Source organism: Lotus japonicus, chromosome 1, assembly GCF_012489685.1.
Source record: "Lotus japonicus ecotype B-129 chromosome 1, LjGifu_v1.2".
In the NCBI taxonomy this organism is placed as follows: domain Eukaryota; kingdom Viridiplantae; phylum Streptophyta; class Magnoliopsida; order Fabales; family Fabaceae; genus Lotus; species Lotus japonicus.
This window is the reverse complement of record NC_080041.1, coordinates 114,404,758-114,414,178: the sequence shown is the minus strand read 5'-3', so window position 1 is coordinate 114,414,178 and position 9,421 is coordinate 114,404,758. Positions and strand designations below refer to the sequence as shown.

At 33.4% G+C, this 9,421-nt stretch overlaps 1 long non-coding RNA gene and 1 pseudogene across 3 annotated transcripts; both read left to right on the top strand.

Annotated features, from left to right (window-relative positions):
• The first annotated feature begins 1,417 nt into the window (after positions 1 to 1,417).
• On the top strand, positions 1,418 to 5,464 carry LOC130729474 (uncharacterized). 3 transcript variants are annotated; one of them, XR_009016007.1, is made up of 3 exons: positions 1,418 to 2,382; positions 2,504 to 2,565; positions 4,963 to 5,464. It is a non-coding gene; the product is annotated as an uncharacterized LOC130729474 (long non-coding RNA). The 3 variants fall into 3 exon arrangements; XR_009016009.1 differs by having other exon boundaries at positions 1,418 to 2,565; XR_009016008.1 differs by having other exon boundaries at positions 1,418 to 2,966.
• On the top strand, positions 3,848 to 3,957 carry LOC130734712 (U6 spliceosomal RNA; annotated as a pseudogene).
• Positions 5,465 to 9,421: the final 3,957 nt, after the last annotated feature.

The window sequence follows — 9,421 nt, the reverse complement described above, 5'->3', positions numbered from 1 at the left end:
CTTCACCTCAAAAGAGAGGTGTGGATGAAACATTACTCATCCAAATCTTCATCAATACCTCTCAATTCAAAATCTGAAGCATTGAAATCAACGGTTTAAATTCTATCTCGTAATCTGAGCCAATTATTTAAGTGTTAAAATTTTGTAAATTGTTGGATTTAAAATCAACGGTTTAGATCATGGATTAAAAGAGGTTGAAGGAAATTGGATTGAGATGATCCAAATTCGATATTAAATCAAACCAAACCATCACCCCTCAAAGCAATTCTTGCATTCACATTTCACAACTTTCAAATACTGTTAATGAAACATAAAAGTATGGTTTCTAGAGAGTAACTTGAAGTGAGGTCACTGCTTCAACATGCTTAGAAGGGGTAGGACCAATTTGGCGAAGCAAGTGTATGACGATATGCTCAGCACGTACGGTGTTACTCCAGACACGTGTACATATAACATTTTGATTAGAGGGTTTTTTAAGAATTCCATGGTGGATGAAGGGTTTCATTTCTTCAAAGAAATGATGAGCTTTAATTGCGAACCAGATATCATTACGTATAATACACTTGTTGATGGTTTGTGTTGGGCGGGGAATGTCAGAACTGCGCATAATTTCGTGAATGGTATGAGCAAGAAATGTGAGGATTTGACTCCCAACATTGTTACTTATACAACTTTGATTCGAGGGTATTGTATGAAACAGGAATTAGATGTGGCCTTGGTTATTCTTGAAGAGATGACTCGTCGGGGCCTCAAGCCAAATATTGTTACCTATAATACTCTAATGAAAGGGCTTTAGTGAGGCGCGCAAGTTGGACACTGATTCATTCACATTGTAGTGCAGGAAACCTGGACGAAGCATTGAAGGTGTTTGAAAACATGAAAAAGGTTTACATCAGGAATTGGTGGAGAAAGGTTTACATCAAGAATTGACATGCCTAAATGATTTGGTTACTTCCCTAGAGGCAAGGGGAAAAGTAGAGGAAGGTGCATTTATATCAAAGAGAATACCAGGACTAGAGAACTTGGACAGATCTGTGCTAAACTATAGCTCCAAAAAATCGAGGCCTAATAAAGCGTGAGTCATGTTCACTGCTTTCTGAGTCTGCTGTTGTCATCTTTTCCATTTTGATTATTGACAGTTAAAATTATAAGTTTATACAGATAGTAGTTGATTTTTATTTCAACAAGTAACTGTGTTAATTTAGAGGCCGATTTTCAGCGCAATGGTAAGGTTTCTGCCATGTGATTTTCAAAAATGCAAGGTAAGGATGCCTACATTATATCCATAAAGTGGATCCGACCCCTCCTAGACCTCGCACATGGCTAGAGCTTTATAGCACTAGGTTTTCCCTTAAGTAATGTGTAACTTCATGTGTATACTAAAATGACCTCTCATTTCGTTCAGGTTGAATATAAACAGAGCCCAAAACATCTCTAATTTCTGAATATATAATTCCTAATTGTTCTATATATTCTTTTTCATGTTCATCATATTCTTCATCATTCATCCTCACAAACGTAGCGCGAGCACCTCTTACTGAATCTCTCTCTAGCTCATTTCAACTTTGAAAAATGTAGAAGATTGGCACCTCAACGGAGTTGAACGACCCCTGAAGGAGAGAAAGCTTGGATTTCGCCGGAGCAGAACGATGCCTTGACGGAGTTGAATGACACATTGGCGGAGAAAGAGCTTGGTTTGAAGTAGATATAAAAGGAAACCATGGGGCGGTGGATTTCTAAAGCGGTGCTTCGCTTCTCCACCTCTCTACCGCAAAACCCTCCTTACTCGTTCAAGCCAGAACCAGACCGATGATCACCAACACCAGATCGATCCATATTGATGACATTTGATTGTGTTTTCTAGGGAGATGGTGACATAGAGGGGTTTCTGGTCGATTGTACCCTCATTCCACGATAACGGTGACACTTCACTTTCAGATTATGCGGCAAATCATTCCCCAATTAATTTCATTGAGACCAAATCGTGAGGGTGGAGCGGTTGTTTGACACATGAGAATTGTGATAATTAGCCATTGCTGAACTAAAGTACAAAAAAATTGGCTTAACGGCTATGATAAAAAAGATTTGTAACTATACGGTTCAAGCTTCTAAGGATTTGTTTGGTGTTTGAGAGCGTGCTTAGCTTTACTTGTTTGATGTGTTATTATGCTTACCACTTTAATTAACCTTTGAATTTGTTCTGTTATGATAACCAATTATCTGTTGTACATGGTTTTGTTCTATTGTTCCTAAAACTAGGCACAACTGGACCTTTAGTGACATGATCGACTTTCAGTGACATCGTGGTGCTGATGCTGGCATGCTGCTAATGGGATTTTCTTTGAGCGCCGGTGCGAGTCCCATGTTCTTGATCTTCATATGGTGGGGCCATATTCCACCAAGTGGAGCAATTGAATTGATAATACTTACTTGTTTTGGCATCCTGGATTATCTTCAATCTAGACCAACCATGAGGAATGATTTCATTGACTTTGCTTTACAGTTTGTACTGATGGTTGCTGCAAGTTCAGTGGGGGAGGAGCTCCTTTACAGGCTGCTGTTCAGGTTTGTTTAGGACTTAGGAGGTTCTGTGCCTGGTTATAATTGTATCATGTGCTCATACAAGATATATATCACTTTACATATCACACGATGTGCAGCATGTCATTCACCAATAGCTTGTTCAATGAACTTAATGCCCCACATAACACATGAACAGAATATGCATGTTATACATTTACATGTGAATAAACACATGTTTTCCTTGTTTGGATTTGCTTATTTAATTAAAAAAAGGCTAAACATAGATTTTTTAGCTTAAAAGCTTTTTTTTTTCGTGCAAAATAAATTACTCCAACTTGGCACATATAGATATAGGGCAGAACTGCAATGTTAGACTTTTGGTATAGAGTTTAGCAGTTTGAAAGAAGGCCCATGAATGGCTGGAATTAAACTGACATTTGAAGGTACACTTTTTTTGTTGCAGTTTAATTAACTGATATAAATGGGATTGATTTTTCAGGGACAAGGTTGGCTTGGTCAAGTCTTGTAGTAATTCATATTTATGGTTCTAAAACCATTTCTTTAACTAGTTCTCAAAACCAGTTCACAAGTATATGAAGTCGGTTTTTAAAATTGGTTCTTAATGTATTTCTCAAAGTGGTTCTGAATGCTCGGACCGGTTCTTGAACTGAGTTCCAGAGCTGATTTGCCAAATTGAAAAACAGGTTCAGTTTGGTTCATGTATAAAAACCCAGTTCAATTCGATTCAGCCAAACCAGTTTTCTAGTTCAATTCGGCTTGGTTTGTCTTTTTGCTTGAACCTGAACCATGACCTGTCCTAAGAAAATCAGCAGGGTTGATGAGTGACTAAGATGATTTACTGCAATAGAGAAATATTTGGTCGATGAGTACTAGAGATTAGAGAGACAGTTTGGTTCAAAATATAGCTTCTAGTGCTATGTTTCTGATACAGTATTAGTTTAAATCCATGTCCAGTGCGTAGCCAGAGATGTTCATGAGTAAGCTGTAGGTTCTTTTAAGATGAATTAATTGTTTCTCCTTACGACACATTTTTTTTCTTCTATTTTTTATGTCTAAAACAGATATAAAAAGAATCATTAGAATATCAATATCAATATGTTTCTATCCTCTGTTGCTTTGCTTTGAGAGAGGAACTTTGTCCTTTTTTTTTTGGGTGGTTTTAATTGATGAAGGGTACTTTTTGTTAGCTCCAGAGATGAGGCTGAGCAGGATTTGGGTTGCTATATGCATCTACTTGTCTCACTGCAACTTTTGACTTTTAACATAGTTTGTGTTTATAAACATATGCTCATCTGCAAAGTGTGTTCCTTCGGGGACAATTGATAAAATTGGAACGATACAAAGAAGATTAGCATTGCCCCTTGCCCCTGCGCAAGGATGACACGCACAAATCGAGAGATGGTCCAATTTTTTTTTAACTCCAGTCTTCTTCTACTGGGTCCAAATATTATCCAATTTTCTGTTAAGAATGCACTGATTTTTATTTGCACAAATCTATGTAGAACTCTTTGCAATGATAAAATAATACTGCCCGGATATTATGCGTGTCCACCCTTTTTTATTTCTGTTTACCTCTAATTGGTTTGCCAATTTATTCAAAGCTTAAGTTGATGCTGCAGAAGAGTTAGTTTTTTTATCTTTGAAAGAAGTCATTTTTTTTCTTTCTTCTAGAATTTTGCTGTCCCAATTCAGTTTAGTATCTTAGAATATCATTGGGGTTAGATCTTACAAATGAGCAGAAGAGACTGGACCTTTTATAGAGTTGTTCTATATAATAAATAGGGCTTTCTTTTTGCCTTCTATCTAAATCACAACACTAGCTTTCATCAAGTTCCCCTTATCAGACTATCCCTTATTTTCTTCAGTTGGCAGGATGAGAAGTAAAGCTTTTTTGCTGTTAATTTTATTGTTATTTAATTGTTTCCATCAGATATATCATGGTTTCATTTCTGTTAGTAATTGTTGGTAAAATTAATTGCAGTGTGGTCTAGCCTATCAAATGTCGAAATCTGAACTTGATATCTTGCTCAAGCATAGGCATTATTCATTTCGACATAAAAATTAGATACAGACTTGTTCCGTTGCACTGATTTTTTGATTCTGTGCCAAATCGGTACTATGTTACGGTACCAATATGAAGTTTTCGAAAGCTTAAATACTTCAATTCTTAAGGAATATTGGTCATGGCTTAAGTCGTGATTGTCTGGGATTTGAAAGTGTTTCTATTTACTATTTGGTTAGACCTAACTCGAATTCTAATATGGCATTAAAGGCGGTTCCTATCCAGTGATATGTGGGTTATGGGGCCACCATGCTTTCATTGTGAAACTCTAATTTTAATAGCTCAGAAATTGTCTTCATAACCGATTTGGACCTTGTAAATGTTATTCTCATGAATTTCCTCTATTGTTTTGAAAGGGCTCAATTGATGCAAACTCATAGCTCATGCCTCTAGATCAAAGGTATGGAGAGCAAGGCTTTGTATCTTGTGTTAATGCATTACAAGACTTGTCACATGCAAATCTGGCACACTGCACAACGTACTAGAAAAAGGAAGTTTATTAGAGGGGAAAGAAGGAAAGTTCTATAAGAGGAGATAGTATAGCCTTTTAAAGAGAAAACTTAAATTTCTCTTATTTAGTATGCAGATGGAGATCATTGAGCAAGTGGATTTTCACTCGAGCAGTTCTTCCATCTGTGTTTGCTGCATAGTTTGATAACTAATAAAAGTTTTGCTTGCTCAAGTTCTCTAAACATACCTTTATATACCCTCTTAATACTATGTATGCCTCATACTGTTATTCAATAGTGTTATGTAATGTTTCAGATCTCCCTTTACTTTTTTCTATGCTTGTGTGGAAGACTTTGCAGATGATAAATATGATTCTAATAATGATATTTAGATGATGAGGTTTCATAAGGGTGGACACTTATTTCGTTTATTTAATGTGCACCACTTCTCTGTACAAGCATGTTTTTATTTTTGTTCGGGGTTTCTTGAACATAATCGCAATCTTAACGATTGTAGGTGATTGAGAAACTAATTATTTGAACAATAACAAGTTTTTAAGAGCTTTTGGATTATCTGTCAGTAATGTATATATATAATGGCTTAAAAGCACATTTGGTCTCCTACGAATTTCAATTGTGCAAAACGAGTCCTTAAACTTTTTTTAGCAAGCTGAGTCCCCAGTCACTTTTATGCCGTTAGTGACGTTGGTCCTTATATCATTTTCCGTCAAAAAACTAACGATTTGGGGAACCAAAAGTGCAATTAAATAAAAAATTTGGTAAAGCAGTTGTTCTTCATTTTTTCCAGAAATAACATGATATTCATCTTCTTCCTCTTCATCTTCGTCATCTTCAAACCTAACAACCCAAAAAAATAAATTGAGAGAGTGAGCACCCAAAACTCCAACACCCACAAACACTCTCTCTGAGTTTGAAGCAACAGAGTATAAAATTCATTTTCATTCACCAAAATCTCACTCTCTCTCCCTATGAGGATCCGCAAGAACGCCAAGCTTGTAGAGGAGAATAGGGGAAAGCTTGGTGTTCTTGCGGATCCTCATAGGGAGAGGGAGTGAGTTTTTGGTGAATGGAAATGAATTTTATACTTTGTTGCTTGGTGTTCTTGCGGATCCTCAGAGAAAGTGTTTGTGTGTGTTGGAGTTTTGGGTGCTCACTCTCCCATTTTATTTTTCTGGGTTGTTAGGTTTGAAGATGATGATGATGAAGAGAAAGAAGATGAATATCATGTTATTTCTGGGGAAAAATGAAGGATAACTGATTTTCTATTTTTTTTTTTGTTTAATTGCATTTATGGTCCAGCAAATCGTTAGTTTTTTGATGAAAAATGGTATAAGGAGCAACATCACTAAAGGCGTAAACGTGGGGGGACCCATCTTGCTAAAAAAATAGTTTAAGGATTCGTTATGCACATTTGAAATTCGTGGGGGACCAAATGTACTTTTAAGCCACATATAATTGGACTTGCTGGTTTAGTTACCTCTATTTCACAAGACTCAAATTTTAAGAAAACTAATTAGAGGTGTAGCATGTTCATCAACCCAACAACAACATTAACAAAGCAACTTAGTATAAAATTTAAGTTCAGAAATTTTACTAAGAATTAAGACTCATCTTAGTGACTCATCTAGGGTTGACGTGACGTGAGTAATGAAAAATGAAATAACAATTTTATATTTCATGTCCTTAGTGTTGAACCTCATGATTTAATTAGCATGAGAGTAGTCCATGATGAACTTGACATATTCCTTATCCATATAATGGATTTTAAGTGCATCAAGTAAAGTCTCAACATCATTAACATCAAAATGTGCATCAAGTCCCCCATAGGTAATGAAGAGATGAAGGTCATGAGAACTGTTGAAAATGTTACAGATTTAAGCGTTCACTTCTCCATAATGCATAATATTGAAATTTTGTTTGCACATAATTGAATTTTGTAAGAATGTCACGTTTATCAATTTCAAAAATGCTAATTTATAGATAACATTAAATATCATAGTAGAAGCACGCTTGATAAGTTATTAAAGTAATTGATTTGATAACATAGTGAGTTAAGAATTTAGATGGAAAAATCTTACTTTGAGCCAAGCAAACCACATTCTTTATTGATGACGGCTGAGGTTCATTCAATAAGAAGAAATCAACAGTTGAAAAATTGAAGCACTAGTTTACACCCGAGTAGGACATTTAGTCAAAGATGTTATTTTTTAGAAAAATGTGTCCAGTCACTCAAAACCTTAGTTAAGAAATCGCAGAGTTTGGCTGAAGACTTAAACTACTAAAGTTCACTAACCGGTATAACTTGTCTATGTCTTCAGTCAAAGTATATTATTTTTAATAAGGTTTTGAATGATTGTGTACATCTTTCTAAAAATAAATAAATTTAAATTTATTTATTGAATGTCCTACTCAGGTGAAAACATATGTCTCAATTCTTTAACTCTTGATTTCTTCTTGTTGATTGAACCTCAGTCGTCATCAAGAAAGAATATGGTTCACTTGGATCAGAGTAAAATTTCGCCATCTAGCTATATAACTCAATACTCGTGTCGTCCAATCAATTACTTTTATATCTAATCAATCAAGTTTATACTATGATGTTTAATGTTATGTATGGATTACCATTTTTAAAAGTCTCAAACATTAGATTCATAAAAAATTCAATTATATGAGACTAGAATATAATATATGCATTATGGAGAAATAAAGCCACCAATCTATAGCATTTCCAACATTGCTCGTGATGTCCCTCTCTTCAATAACTATGGGGTCATGATGCACATTTTGATATTTGTGATGTTGAGACATTACTTGATGCACTCAAGATCCCTGATATGGATAAGATAAGGGTCATGCCCATAAAGGACTATACTCATACAAATTAAATCATGGTGTTCAACCCTAAACACATGGAGTATAAAATTATTATTTCATGTTTTAATTGTTACGTCAGCACTTGATGGGAAATACCTTCAAATTTCCTACCATAACTACATTTTAATAAAATATCATTTATTTATGTTAATTTATATAGATATATAATATATAAATTTAGTTTATTACATCTTTTGTCTTTATCATGTACTTTCTTTTCATTTACTATCGTGCATTTGATATGTTTCTTATTAAAAAAAGAGATGAAAATGAGCCTGTAGCTATTAAAAGGTGAAACTTGAACTCTTTCCTAAACTTAAAGTCTGAGTCTAACATGGTGGTTTGATGTGAACAATTTTCAAGGTATGGTCCAACTTTTTCAAATGAACTTTTAACCTATAACCTTGCACATACACAAAAGTTAAATTTATTAGTTAAAAAAATTATTGCAAATTTATACTTTCAATTTAGTAAGATGGTATCCAATAAAATACTAAAATATGATTGAATATTTGTTTTCAACTTGTTTACACTATAATTATATAGTTATCAAATTCTGTAAAAATAGTATTATGTGCATTTAAAATTTCAAAACTTAATTTCTACAAAATAATGTAACTTAATAAATAACTAAGTGATGAATCCTTGCTAGGTAAATTTTACTAATATTTATAGATATATCTAGATACATATGATTTCATTTTATTATGATTTTTATCTTTCTAAAGTAGCATTTTATATATTAAGGAGTGTATGTTATATTTTTTATCACTAGATGTGAAAGTATGCTTAATTGGAGTTTCAAAAGTTAAAGCTTGACATATTACCAAAATATAAAGTCTGAAACTAACTTATTCCCTTGATGTCGGCCATTTTCAATAAATGATCCAATTTTATAAATGAATTTTCAAACCTTGGTAGGTAATGTTGCACAAGAAAATAATCGATTAAGGTAGAAAGTTTTGATTAAACATTTTGTATTTATTTCACATTTATAATTTTTTATCTAATAAATGTTAAAAACTTCCATTTTTCTTTATAATCCTATGAAATAATACATCAAAGACAAATTATTTTTAAATCTAATAACAAACTTTCTTTCAAAGCCCAATTTGTAAAATATATTTAAATGTGCCATGGGTTTTTATTTAAATTTCTGTTAATGTGCTCAAACCTGTTGTACTAGTTTATCTATGCACTTGGTATTAAATATTAAACATTTAAATCACTTCATCGGTAAATATCACTAATATTTTGAAGAAAGTTTTGATCAAATACTTAAACAATGCTGTAATTTATTAAAAATAATATAATATTCATTCAGATGTCATTAAATAATTTTGAAAAGTCATTGCATGATTATAGAAATAATTAAAATTACTAATAATAATTATGTATTAAATATAATATTTATCTTAACTAAGTTTAATATTTAAAATTTTAATATTTAAGGCATTTGAGGATTGAAAAT